The sequence below is a fragment of the Siphateles boraxobius genome, unplaced genomic scaffold, assembly GCF_051911475.1.
Source record: "Siphateles boraxobius isolate OS27281-9 unplaced genomic scaffold, OSU_SipBor_1 47, whole genome shotgun sequence".
NCBI lineage: Eukaryota > Metazoa > Chordata > Actinopteri > Cypriniformes > Leuciscidae > Siphateles > Siphateles boraxobius.
In genome coordinates this window covers 163,497-176,977 of record NW_027509108.1, presented here as the reverse complement: position 1 = coordinate 176,977, position 13,481 = coordinate 163,497, and the positions used below count along the sequence as shown (strand labels likewise).

The window sequence follows — 13,481 nt, the reverse complement described above, 5'->3', positions numbered from 1 at the left end:
TTACCGCTCTGAAGTGTCAATGTTTCAGTGTCGACATCCAAATGAGGAAAAACATCTGCAGTTTAAGCCGTAAACGCTGCAGTTTTCACATTCACACTTTATATTGTGCAACTAAATGTTGGTCTTCCTCTTCCTGGTTATGAGTGACCATTTCAACTACACAAGAACAACTGGAGAAGAAAGTTAACGTCTCCAGATGTCAAACACACAAGCTTTATCTCTGTAGAGCTCACTATTGTTACATGTTTGTGAGAGAATATATGAAAGATTTTTGCTTTGAGAAAGAACAGTGTAAAGATGCTCATCATGTCTGCAGGAGCGTCTGAGCATCTTTACAGCTCTTAGTTTCACTTCCTCTTTCTGACACAAACTCTGAGTTCAGTGTTGCCAACTTAGCAATTTTGTTGCTAGATTTAGCAACTTCTTTACTACCCTATAGCAACTTTATTTTTCAAAAAGCACCTAGCAACAAATTTAGCAATTTTTAACATTTATTTGGCAACATTAGCAACTTTTGGAAAGTGACTCTAATCCAAACCACATGCGTACAAGCTAGCTAAATAGACTGAGCAGTTCATTCATACCTCCTTAAGATCACTGTTGAAATGTGGAAATCGCTGTGAAAACCAAAAGACAAAATATAACGAGCACAGGGGCGGGGCAATAGACATAATAAATACATAGACGCCCTATTGGCCGCAGGAGCGTACGTCGATGGCGCCGCCATAATAATGTGGAGGGCAACTTTCCAAAACCTCTCATTACAGGAATTGAGAAAAATGCCTGCTTCGTGAGCTGCTTGGGGCTGTACAAATCGCCACACAATTGAAAACAGGTCTCGGGGATTTTACAAGCAAATCTAAATTAGCATTTCAAATAATACATATAACATAATGGCGTAGTTTTGCGTTGCGATTACGTAATGACGTCATAGCGCAATGACGTCACAACGTCATTTAGCAACTTTTAGCAACAAATCGATCTGCCTTTAGCAACTTCCCCTGAAAAAGAGTTGGAAACAGTGTCTGTGTTTAACACATGAAGCGCTGGACGACACACACACACACACACACTCACGCAGTCATAACTATCAGCAACTACATTGTGTTAAAGTGGGTCAATGCCAGTTTCTGACAGACGACACAAGCACTCAGAGACCAGACCGACGACAGATACAGGAAAAATAGTTTTAATGGTCTTCATAAACTCTAAGATGTAGATTTTAGTGTTCATTCGTCTGCAAGGAAGATTTCCTCAATTCTGTTTTTCAAACCACTGTTTTGTCTGTAAGTTCATTACGTTGACTGGTTTGTCTGGAACTTGAGGCAAATTACAAATGCATTTCTTCCTCCTTGAAGGGCACTTCAGGAAGGGAACACTACAGTTTTCCAAACGAAAGTGAACAACTGAATCCCTTCACGAAGGCCCCTTTCACAAGGCCGACATGCAATGGTCACATCAAGTAATTTGATCATTTATGGTCATGTGACCCAGCAAATACTCGTGATTAATTTTAAAGCGAGAGTTCGAGTTAACTAACTCAGAGCAATTCAAGTTGTGTTGTTTTGTTCGTAATATATTTCACACAGGGGCGGAGTGGCAATCGGGAGACTTTTCCCGGTGGGCCGGTAGTGTTTCGAGGCCGTAAGCTCCAGTCTGATATTAGTTATACATTGCAAGTTCTTAGCAACACCATCCGGCGGCCTAACGTACAGCCGCTGCCCGCTTGTCAAACTGTGCAGCCTCTCTGCTCAACCCGTAAATAAATGCATCGATTCACAAATTTTGTTTGAGATCTTAAATGGTCTAGTGGTAGATCTTTTGCCAAGCGTGTCAGAGGTTACAGGTTCTAATCCGCACTCGTACAGTTTTTTTTCCCTCATCAAAACTGAATATGTTCATCAGTGGTTACAGTCTATATCAAGCAGGGACATGTTTTTGCGCATTTTATTTTGTGATCTCACCGGAACGAACAGAGAGTCTCCGCAACGACGATAGATTGAAGCGCGCGTCCGAGTGAAGACTGCGAGCCCCAAGAGAACTCTGTATCCATGACACCGATAGCAGCGGCAACGAGCGCTCAGTTTGAGTTAAAAGACAACACATTTTAGCGCTAGATCTCTTATTTAATAGCGAACTAAATGAATGCTCTGCTAGTTAACTGGAGAGGTTTTATTTATTTGTATTACATCCGTGCCTCAATGTTTTAAAAAGTGGTGGGGGACAATATCGATCCTGAGAAAAAGTGGTGGGACATGACTTTACTGGATCTAAACAAATCAATCTAACCATAGATTTGACCAGTAGTGGTGGCTTTCTTAATCTGTTTAAAATAATTTTGCAAGGGTTCTTGAAAAAAAAAAGAAGATAATAATAATAATTTTTACCTAAAAATATGTTTGATGTGGAGCATCATCTCTCCCTTATAAATACTGTTTGGGAAGATATTTTAAACCTTACTGCTCCCCTCAAGTCTTTTAAGTCAAAACCTAAATCAAAATCTGAGCCATGGGTCGATCATACGCTCCTTGAGACAGTCGTGCAGGGAAGCTGAAAGGAAGTGGAAAAAATACAAATTACAGGTCTCGTACGAGATCTTAAGAGACTGTCTATCGTTATATCAGAATGTGGTTAAGAAAGCTAAAGCTTTTACTTTTATTGAGAAACATCACCACACCCCAAAAGCCCTTTTTTTGGTCATTAACTCCATTTTAAATCCCCCTATAAACTCCCTTTGCTGCCCATCGTAGGCACTCTGTGAGGATTTTGCTAGATTCTATGGGAATAAAAAGTTTCTAACCTGAGAGATCAATTTCAAGTCTCCGAACAGGAAATACCAACAGAGATGAGTTCACCCTCTGGACCTCATTCAATCCTGTCTCTCTACATTCTGTAAAGGAAATAATGTTTAAACTTAAACCTTCCTTTTGTATGTATGACACTTTACATCCTCGCTATCTGAGACAATTATTTGATACTGTTGGCCCCGGGTTGAGGTTGTTATTTAATAAATCTTTGCATGAAGGAGCTATACCCTCGAGTTTGAAAATTGCCTCAATTACACCTGTACTAAAGAAACCCTCAATTGATGCCTTTATCTTATCTAACTATCGTCCTATATCCACTGTGACGTTTATTTCAAAGGTATTAGAAAAAATATATATTTTGGAGCTTCAGTCTTTCCTAAATGACAATCATATCTTTGAAAAGTTTCAATCGGGGTTTAAACCACTGCATAGAACAGAAACTGCTCTTACAAAATTTCTCAGTGATATTTATATGGGTATACAGACTCGGGAGATTACACTGTAAAAAAAGATTAGTTGACTCAACTTAACTAAGTCAAGTAATCTTGTTGCTTTGACTGAGTTAAGTTGAGTCAACTTATAGTGTCAAGTTTATTGCACTTCAAAACACGAGTTGACTCAACTTCCTGTATCAAGTAATGTGGACTGGAAAACATTAGTTAAGAGAACTAAAAAAAAGATGTTGGTTGATCTTATGTTGTTAAATGGACTGCATTTATATAGTGCCATCCAGCTTGTCGGGAGCAGCTGGGGTTAGGTGTCTTGCTCATGGACACCTCGACACTTGGTCAGGTGGATCCGGGGATTGAACAACCAACCTTCTGGTTTGTAGACAACCTACATGAACCACTGAGCCACTGCCGCTCAGATTTTATCAAGTTAGTTTACAGAAATTACTAGATTTCAAAAATTTAAGCAAGCTAATATCTACAAAGAATCTACATGAGAATTGAGAATTGGCCAGTCAAACTTAACACTGACACTCTGGCGGCGCTAGCCAGCTGAATTAACAGCGCTCAAAGTCGACACTCAGAGGCTGTGTTCAAAATCATATTCTATACCGTCATTCACTATTCCCTACATTAGTTCACTAATATAGTCCACTTGACTGAGTGAATAATTCAGTGAATTTTCAGTTAATTAAGTTAATTGAGACCCTGATTAACAACTGCTGTTAACAATCAGAATCACTGAAGGAGATAGGAACAAGAAGAACAGAAAAAAAGACGAAATCAAGATAAAAGACATTAAATCTTAGCAAAAGATCTCAGCAGAGGAGGATTAAACATCTCCACAAACAGCATTACCAGCTTCACTTATTACTAACCAGACTGAGTTTATTTCTGTCAGACGTCTACAGAAGTTCTTATTAAAAGGTGACAGAGGTTTAGATGTCATTTTATTTTCATTTGATGTTACCATAATAGTGATCAGTGATTGCTTTAGTTGGGCTCTTGACCCTTGACTTTTGAACATTAGTTGTTCTTTGGCTGCTGTAGCTGTGTCTTTAAAATACATCAGCTATGGCACAAAGCTGAAGACAACAGGATGACAATGACTGTTTGTTAATAGTCACAATCATCATGTAATGGCCTGGTTTACTGATCTCATTTGCTGCCTAAAGTTGTTAAATGGTGATGTTTTGTAGTTTTGATTTTGTTGTCATTGTAATTTTACAGATTGAGATCTATCGTGGATTTGACGTAAAGAAAATAATAATGATTTTAAAAAGGTTATACTCAGAACATTTTGAACTTCTTGATCAGCCAGACACACACAGGCATCAATAATTGGTGTATGAATCTCAACAATGGTGACAATCAACAAAAAAGATAACATTAAATTTGAACATCCCAAAATACGCAACTAAAAGTCAACACAAAACCAAAAGCAAAAATAAAAACAAAAAGTAAAAATTAAAGCAAATAACCAGACAAATCAGCTGCATAATTTATTCATGCTGCAATGCATGCTGGGAGTCATGTTTTTTTTTTTTGGTACCCAACATGCATTGCAGCATAAAACTTATGATTGTCACCATTGTTGAGATTCATACACCAATTAGATGCCTGTGTGTGTCTGGCTGATCAAGAAGTTCTAAATGTTCTGAGTATAACCTTTTTAAAAACATTATTTTCTTTACATCAAATCTTTTTGGATTGAGATCTAGCGTGGAAAATCACAATGACAACAAAATCAAAACTACAAGACATCACCATTTAACAACTTTAGACCGCAAATGAGATCAGTAAACCAGGCCATTACATGATGATTGTGACTATTAACAAACAGTCATTGTCATCCTGTTGTCTTCAGCTTTGTGCCATAGCTGATGTATTTTAAAGACACAGCTACAGCAGCCAAAGAACAACTAATGTTCAAAAGTCAAGTGTCAAGAGCCCAACTAAAGCAATCACTGATCACCATTATGGTAACATCAAATAAAAATAAAATGACATCTAAACCTCTGTCACCTTTTAATAAGAACTTCTGTAGACGTCTGACAGAAATAAAGTCAGTCTGGTTAGTAATAAGTGAAGCTGGTATTGCTGTTTGTGGAGATGTTTAATCCTCATCTGCTGAGATCTTTTGCTAAGATTTAATGTCTTTTATCTTGATTTCGTCTTTTTTTCTGTTCTTCTTGTTCCTATCTCCTTCAGTGATTCTGATTGTTAACAGCAGGTGTTTATCAGGGTCTCAATTAACTTAATTAACTGAAAATTAACTGAATTATTCACTCAGTCAAGTGGACTATATTAGTGATCTAATGTAGGGAATAGTGAATGAGGGTATAGGATATGATTTTGAACACAGCCTCTGAGTGTCGACTTTGAGCGCTGTTAATTCAGCTGGCTAGCGCCGCCAGAGTGTCAGTGTTAAGTTTGACTGGCCAATTCTCAATTCTCATGTAGATACTTTGTAGATATTAGTTTGCTTAAATTTTTGAAATCTAGTAATTTCTGTAAACTAACTTGATAAAATCTGAGCGGCAGTGGCTCAGTGGTTCATGTAGGTAGTCTACAAACCAGAAGGTTGGTTGTTCAATCCCCGATTCCACCTGACCAAGTGTCGAGGTGTCCATGAGCAAGACACCTAACCCCAGCTGCTCCCGACGAGCTGGATGGCACTATATAAATGCAGTCCATTTACCAACATAAGATCAACCAACATCTTTTTTTTAGTTCTCTTAACTAATGTTTTTCAGTCCACATTACTTGATACAGGAAGTTGAGTCAACTCGTGTTTTGAAGTGCAATAAACTTGACACTATAAGTTGACTCAACTTAACTCAGTCAAAGCAACAAGATTACTTGACTTAGTTAAGTTGAGTCAACTAATCTTTTTTTACAGTGTACGTCATTTTAGTTATGTTACATTTGTCTTCTGCTTTTGATACCGTTGACCAGACAATTCTCGTTTCTCGACTTGAGTCTTACGTTGGACTGGGGGCGTTGTCCTTTTTTAACGAATGGACGTTTCTCTGTAAAAATGGGACGTTTCTCCTCTTCACTCCGAAATCTATCTTGTGGTGCCTCTGGGTTCTATTTTAGCTTGTGTCTTATTTTCACTATATCTTCTTCCTCTGGGTTCTATTTTTAGGAAACACAATAGGCTATCTCATTTCACTGTTATGCTGATGACATGCAGCTTTATATGCCTTTGTCTAAGACAAATCAGTGTGCTTTAGACAGTTTGACAGCATGTCTTGAGGAGGTAAAAATGTGGCTTGCTTATAACTTCCTAATTTTGAACTCAGACAAAACAGAAGTTATTGTTTGAAACCCCTCTGAAACTAGGTAAATATATGATTTTGACCTTGGATCCAGGGGCATAATTTGCGGGTGGGGCGGGTGGGACATGTCCCCCACCACTTTTTGCTACACTGTAAAAAAAGATTAGTTGACTCAACTTAACTAAGTCAAGTAATCTTGTTGCTTTGACTGAGTTAAGTTGAGTCAACTTATAGTGTCAAGTTTATTGCACTTCAAAACACGAGTTGACTCAACTTCCTGTATCAAGTAATGTGGACTGAAAAACATTAGTTAAGAGAACTAAAAAAAAGATGTTGGTTGATCTTATGTTGGTAAATGGACTGCATTTATATAGTGCCATCCAGCTCGTCGGGAGCAGCTGGGGTTAGGTGTCTTGCTCATGGACACCTCGACACTTGGTCAGGTGGAATCGGGGATTGAACAACCAACCTTCTGGTTTGTAGACTACCTACATGAACCACTGAGCCACTGCCGCTCAGATTTTATCAAGTTAGTTTACAGAAATTACTAGATTTCAAAAATTTAAGCAAACTAATATCTACAAAGTATCTACATGAGAATTGAGAATTGGCCAGTCAAACTTAACACTGACACTCTGGCGGCGCTAGCCAGCTGAATTAACAGCGCTCAAAGTCGACACTCAGAGGCTGTGTTCAAAATCATATCCTATACCCTCATTCACTATTCCCTACATTAGATCACTAATATAGTCCACTTGACTGAGTGAATAATTCAGTTAATTTTCAGTTAATTAAGTTAATTGAGACCCTGATAAACACCTGCTGTTAACAATCAGAATCACTGAAGGAGATAGGAACAAGAAGAACAGAAAAAAAGACGAAATCAAGATAAAAGACATTAAATCTTAGCAAAAGATCTCAGCAGATGAGGATTAAACATCTCCACAAACAGCAATACCAGCTTCACTTATTACTAACCAGACTGACTTTATTTCTGTCAGACGTCTACAGAAGTTCTTATTAAAAGGTGACAGAGGTTTAGATGTCATTTTATTTTTATTTGATGTTACCATAATGGTGATCAGTGATTGCTTTAGTTGGGCTCTTGACACTTGACTTTTGAACATTAGTTGTTCTTTGGCTGCTGTAGCTGTGTCTTTAAAATACATCAGCTATGGCACAAAGCTGAAGACAACAGGATGACAATGACTGTTTGTTAATAGTCACAATCATCATGTAATGGCCTGGTTTACTGATCTCATTTGCGGTCTAAAGTTGTTAAATGGTGATGTCTTGTAGTTTTGATTTTGTTGTCATTGTGATTTTCCACGCTAGATCTCAATCCAAAAAGATTTGATGTAAAGAAAATAATGTTTTTAAAAAGGTTATACTCAGAACATTTAGAACTTCTTGATCAGCCAGACACACACAGGCATCTAATTGGTGTATGAATCTCAACAATGGTGACAATCATAAGTTTTATGCTGCAATGCATGTTGGGTACCAAAAAAAAAAAACATGACTCCCAGCATGCATTGCAGCATGAATAAATTATGCAGCTGATTTGTCTGGTTATTTGCTTTAATTTTTACTTTTTGTTTTTATTTTTGCTTTTGGTTTTGTGTTGACTTTTAGTTGCGTATTTTGGGATGTTCAAATTTAATGTTATCTTTTTTGTTGATTGTCACCATTGTTGAGATTCATACACCAATTATTGATGCCTGTGTGTGTCTGGCTGATCAAGAAGTTCAAAATGTTCTGAGTATAACCTTTTTAAAATCATTATTATTTTCTTTACGTCAAATCCACGATAGATCTCAATCTGTAAAATTACAATGACAACAAAATCAAAACTACAAAACATCACCATTTAACAACTTTAGGCAGCAAATGAGATCAGTAAACCAGGCCATTACATGATGATTGTGACTATTAACAAACAGTCATTGTCATCCTGTTGTCTTCAGCTTTGTGCCATAGCTGATGTATTTTAAAGACACAGCTACAGCAGCCAAAGAACAACTAATGTTCAAAAGTCAAGGGTCAAGAGCCCAACTAAAGCAATCACTGATCACTATTATGGTAACATCAAATGAAAATAAAATGACATCTAAACCTCTGTCACCTTTTAATAAGAACTTCTGTAGACGTCTGACAGAAATAAACTCAGTCTGGTTAGTAATAAGTGAAGCTGGTAATGCTGTTTGTGGAGATGTTTAATCCTCCTCTGCTGAGATCTTTTGCTAAGATTTAATGTCTTTTATCTTGATTTCGTCTTTTTTTCTGTTCTTCTTGTTCCTATCTCCTTCAGTGATTCTGATTGTTAACAGCAGTTGTTAATCAGGGTCTCAATTAACTTAATTAACTGAAAATTCACTGAATTATTCACTCAGTCAAGTGGACTATATTAGTGAACTAATGTAGGGAATAGTGAATGACGGTATAGAATATGATTTTGAACACAGCCTCTGAGTGTCGACTTTGAGCGCTGTTAATTCAGCTGGCTAGCGCCGCCAGAGTGTCAGTGTTAAGTTTGACTGGCCAATTCTCAATTCTCATGTAGATTCTTTGTAGATATTAGCTTGCTTAAATTTTTGAAATCTAGTAATTTCTGTAAACTAACTTGATAAAATCTGAGCGGCAGTGGCTCAGTGGTTCATGTAGGTAGTCTACAAACCAGAAGGTTGGTTGTTCAATCCCCGGATCCACCTGACCAAGTGTCGAGGTGTCCATGAGCAAGACACCTAACCCCAGCTGCTCCCGACAAGCTGGATGGCACTATATAAATGCAGTCCATTTAACAACATAAGATCAACCAACATCTTTTTTTTAGTTCTCTTAACTAATGTTTTCCAGTCCACATTACTTGATACAGGAAGTTGAGTCAACTCGTGTTTTGAAGTGCAATAAACTTGACACTATAAGTTGACTCAACTTAACTCAGTCAAAGCAACAAGATTACTTGACTTAGTTAAGTTGAGTCAACTAATCTTTTTTTACAGTGTAGGGTCGATATTGTCCCCACCACTCAGTAGCGGTTTTTGGCACGGCGAACCGGGCAGTCGCCCGGCGCGGCATTTTTTCATGTCACATGGGGGGGCGGCACGAGCAGTTAAAAAAAAAAATCCTTTGCGCCGCGAAGCGGTTTTCTATTAGGCTATCCATCATTTCACAGTGTGGGGAATTGGGGAATTGGCGTGTGTGAAGCCGGTTTCACACTGCACGCGTTAAGGCCTCATTATGCTTCTGCGTCAACTCCACGGCGTAGCTACGCCGTCACTCCTACGGCGTCGTGTTTTATGGTTCTGCATCAGGTTGAGGCATGTGTAAAAGCTAAAGGGTGCCATGTGCGTAGTATTTCGCCGTTTTGTCATATGGCGTCACATATGCCGCCAAAGGATGAGAACGGGCTCCAACTACAGTGGTACAATGACATTTTAATGACAAATTCAATTTTTAACTCTGTAGTTGATGTCAAGAAAAATATTCATGACAGTTATAATGGCCTCATGATGACAGCCAATGTTCTGTTCTTAGTGCAATAGTGTAATAATTAACTTAGATTCTCTTTAGTGTGTGTTCACATTTGTGTGATAAAGTATTTGTGCTATAGAATATTTATTCTATATTTTATTTGTATATTATTCTTAATGTGTTATATTATTGTTGCTCTCTGCTCTTGTTAAATTTTTTATACATCTGATATTTTTGGCACATTTATGTATATAGTGTATATTTAAGTTCTGATAACTTACACTGTCATAGTCTGTGCAGAATTGTGTTCATTGTCTTTTGGCAATGTTGGATGTAATGAAGGATTTGTGCAATTGAGAAATATAATTTTCTCTTTAACTTATGTTTCTATAATAAAATATGACTGTTTGTGGATAATCTTGTGTGTGTGTTTTATTTATTCATTTATTTTGGGGGGGGGGGGGGGTGCTCAAAGGTGGTCTCGCCCAGGGTGTAATTCAATGTAGAACCGCCACTGCCACCACTTTTGAAACATCTCGCGGCACGGATGTAGCCTACCAATACAAAATAAATAAAACATCTACAGTTAACTTGCAGAGCATTCTTTGCTTTCGTTTGTTAAACAAGAGCTGATCTTAGCATGCTGAAATGTGTTGTTTTTTAAATCAAGTGATCAAAGTGCTCAAGCGCACAATTTTCACGCGGACGCGCGCTTTAATCCGTTTCGGAGACTCTATTCGTTCCGGTGAAATCACAAAATAAAATGCACTCAAATTTGTCCCTGCTTGATATACAACCACTGATAAACATAATTGGTTTTAATAAGAGGGAAACAAAACTATACGAGAGCGGATTACAGGGCCGGCCCTGGCCAATTTGCTGCAGGCAAATTTTACCTGGTGCCCCATGCATCACAGCCCATTTCGCCCTGTCATTGTGTTCATGATTATTTATCCTATATATATATATATGTATATATATGTATATATGTATATATATATATATATATATATATATATATACACACACAAACACATTACAGCCTAAACACAAATAGCAAGAGCATTACACCTAGCATTCAAGTCAAGTCCCATTTAATTTTATAGCGCTTTTTACAATATAGATTATTTCAAGGCAGATTTACAGCTTTACAGTTTTGTTGCGTTTATAATTTTGTTCAGTATATATAGCCGCTCTGGATAAAACAGTGATGTCATCGTCCAAATGTCATTCATGCACAAACTATTCATTGAGCGCTAGCAAAAGTGTTTGTTTTGCAGTTGATGGCAGCAATCTTCCACTAAACTATGGCACATTTCATGTTTTCACCATGAATAAAACTGCGAAATGTCTTCTTTAATGTTAATTTCACATAAAACGTTGCTACTTTTAATAAACCTGTAGCCTATATAAATATCATTAATAATTTTGGCAAATAAATTTAAAAAATGCCATATATCCCCCTCAAAACTGCACAACTGTAGAGTAAAACATTAATTAATAAAAGTGATAGTGAATACACAGCAAAATCCCCAGTGTACATATGTACACTCTCGGTGTACATATAGGTCCAACTACAGGGTGTTAAAAATGAACACTGAAGCAGTGTTGAAGTTAATGAGATAATTAAGTGATTAATTAAGTGATGATTGGCCATTAGTGGTGACATCTAATGTTATTAAGAAGAATCATTGAAGGAAAGAGAAACAACAAGAACAGAAAAAAGAGAAACACAAGAAATACTGACTTCGAGCCATTACACATTATTGTACTTATTATTACCATGTATTTCTGTCATACATCTACACACATTCTTATTTATATTGAACAGAAGTTTAGATGGTAATGCTTTATGGAATGTTTTGTTTCATGTCACCATTATGGCGATCAGTGTTTGCTTTAGTTGGGCTCTGGACTCTTTGCTTTTTAACATTAGAATTTCTCTGGCTGCTCCAACTCTGTGTTTAAAAAACACATGTGTTACTGCAAGAGAAACCAGGACACTACAGGAGTGTAATTTCATCATTTAAACATAACCATCATGACCTGGGCTGTGTTTCCTGAAAGCATCCGTAAGCCTAATTTAATCGTACAGACCTGTTATTGCTATTGTTCTATGATCAAGTTATTTTTAAATGCTTTTGGGATACACAGCCCAGGTCATGATGGTTATGTTTAAATTATGAAATTACACTCCTGTAGTGTCCTGATTCACTCAGCCAGCATTATAAACTGATTAAACAAAGGTTTTATTCATTACAGTAACTAATTCCAGCAGTGCTTTACTAATCTGAAGGTTTTAAAATCTCACACAGATATCAAGAATCTACATGTGAATCTCAACAATGGTGACAATCAAACGAAAGATTCATATTGCAGTGCATGATGGGAGCCACCAATCAAAATGCATCCATGGCTCCCATCATGCATTGCAGAATGAATAAATTATACAGCTGAATTGTCCTGTAATTTTCATTGTTTTTCCTGTTTGCATGTTATTTTTTTGCTATTGTTTTGTTATGACTTTAATAGCTTGTTTTGTGATGTTCAGAGTTGATCTGTGTGTCACGAGTTTGTTTATTGTCACCATTGTTGTGATTCATACGCTGATTCTTGATGCTTGTGTGTCTAAACACACGAGCTCCAGTGCTCAAAGATTTTTCAAAATTTTTCATAATTCTGTTGGATTTCAAACTGTAGAATCTCACGGCTATAATCACCAATACTAAAACTCAACATTAATCATATAGTCAAAGATTTAGACTCTGAATGACATCAGTGAATCAGGTCACTTCATGATGATAATGTCATCATCACTACATGATGATAATGTCATCTTCACAACATATTGTTAGCAGGTTTTCTCGTGCAATAACAAATTTGCTTTATAAACACAATGTTGGAGCAGCCAGAGAAAAACTAACAATAATAAATGAAAAGATTCAAGAGCCCAACTAAAACAAACACTGACCACCATAATGGTGGCTTGAAATGAAAAATTCCATAAAACATTGCCGTCTAAACTTCTGTTGATTCTCAATAACTTTTTGTAGATGTATGACAGAAATAAAGTCACACTGGTAATAATAAGTGCAATAATGTGTAAAGGTTCGAAGTCAGTAGTTCTTGTGTTTCTCTTTTTTCCATTCTTGTTGTTTCTCTTTCCTTCAATGATTCTGCTTATTAACATCAGGTGTCACCACTAATGGCCAATCATCACTTAATTAATCCCCGAATTATCTCATTAACTTCAACACTGCTTCAGTGTTCATTTTTAACACCCTGTAGTTGGACCTATATGTACACCAGGAGTGTTCATTTAACACTGGGGATTTTGCTGTATACGTAAAAAAAACTGACGCGATTGTTACAAATCACACTGTCTGGCCTCTGGAGAACTCAGAACAATTGTTAGCTTAAAGTTTAAGGTAAAAATAACTGCCATTAAATTATATATCTTACTACTA

At 37.0% G+C, this 13,481-nt stretch overlaps 1 protein-coding gene across 2 annotated transcripts in view; it reads right to left on the bottom strand.

The window, feature by feature from the left end:
- Nucleotides 1-304, bottom strand: part of LOC143710378 (B-cell receptor CD22-like) — a 35,023-nt gene extending 34,719 nt beyond the window's left edge. The window contains exon 1 of one of the 2 annotated variants that reach the window (XR_013194536.1): nt 5-304. The gene's annotated coding sequence lies outside the window, so the exon portion shown is untranslated. The remainder of the gene's footprint in view (nt 1-4) is intronic. The other variant, XM_077201327.1, reaches the window with a different exon arrangement.
- Between the last annotated feature and the right edge of the window lie 13,177 nt (nt 305-13,481).